A 1328-nucleotide genomic window follows, 5' to 3' on the forward strand; every position below is an offset into this window, starting at 1 on the left:
CTGCATGCCTCCCGTCACATACCCCTGGACCTCTACACCAAATGAAAGTTATTTTAAAAGCCATCATTATTCCACAGGAGGTGAAATTTGCTCATCTGAATGAGGCAAAGGATTTCCATATTCTTGTTACAAAACATTTTCATCGTGTGCAGTGCACAACCTGAGGCTGTAATAAAATTCTACTTCTAGAAGGTGTTACATTATTTAAAGCAGATTAATTATTTTCATCAAGACTGGCTAAAAGGTCTTCATTTGAAGTGCCTAGAGTTTGTCTTAATTCATCTACAGGCCTTGGAACAATTTGTTCATGATCAGTTTATCCAACAGGATTAAGGTTCTCAGCTTCCCCAATTTTTCCCCGAGTATACTCCACTATAAGAACCTCCATCCAATTCACCAAGAATTTCACATTTTCTGGTTTAAGAAGGACTCCAAGACAACATGTAATATTCCCTTGTACAGTGTTTTTTGTTCCAGGAAGATTACTATGGAGAACAGGGACTGGTTGATATTTCATGCCCTGAATTTGATCTATCTCATCAGTTAGTTGCAGCATCAGCATTTGAGTACACTTTTCTTCTCGGGATTCTTGGGATGCTCAAGTGCTGGCTGTTACTTCTTAATTTACAGTATTTTTTCCTCTGAGCTTCGGCAACTGTGAACATGCTGGTTGGCTAACATCAACCAGCGAATCAATCTGTATGGAATAGAAGCCAGAGAACTGTCTTTTGGGAGCATCTAAAATGCAATCAGGCAAAATGGGATATTCCAAATCTCTTAGATTTGGTAAGAAGCCATTGCTCAAATATCTGTCTATTAATCTTAGCTTGACTTAAGTTACTATCACTATTTTTTTCACAGATACAATTAATACAGGCTCTTCCAGCCATATCAAAGGAACTTCAACACACCGCATTGATGAAAGCCAAGTTTCCACTCTTGCTGCAATGTTAGATGTAGACATTTTCTTTTAAGTTAAAACAAAAATGTGATTTCTCCAGAACAAAACCCAGAAATGTTTTTATTCTTCTGACAATAGCTAAAGTTATGACGTCTCTCACTTACATTGTATAGAAATTCGCTCAATTCAAAGTTCAGCTATTGTAAGCGTGCAATGTAGAAGCAATTACAATAAAAACCACTTCCACTGATGCTAAACGTGCATTTCCAATAATTAAACAAGTAAGCTTCAACCAGCATAAACAACCTATACAGTTTACTCATCACAAAGTATCAGGAAAGTACTGAGACTTCTACAAGCAACCATTCTTGGTGGCTTAATCTTTTCCTGTTCATTTAATTGCAAGTATACACCCGAAATCCTTTTG

The 1328-nt window shown here is 37.0% G+C and overlaps 1 pseudogene; it reads right to left on the reverse strand.

The window, feature by feature from the left end:
* Positions 1 to 199: 199 nt before the first annotated feature.
* LOC104540165 lies at positions 200 to 964 on the reverse strand (annotated as a pseudogene).
* Between the last annotated feature and the right edge of the window lie 364 nt (positions 965 to 1328).

This window comes from Mesitornis unicolor, unplaced genomic scaffold, assembly GCF_000695765.1.
Source record: "Mesitornis unicolor isolate BGI_N332 unplaced genomic scaffold, ASM69576v1 scaffold39134, whole genome shotgun sequence".
Taxonomy (NCBI): domain Eukaryota; kingdom Metazoa; phylum Chordata; class Aves; order Mesitornithiformes; family Mesitornithidae; genus Mesitornis; species Mesitornis unicolor.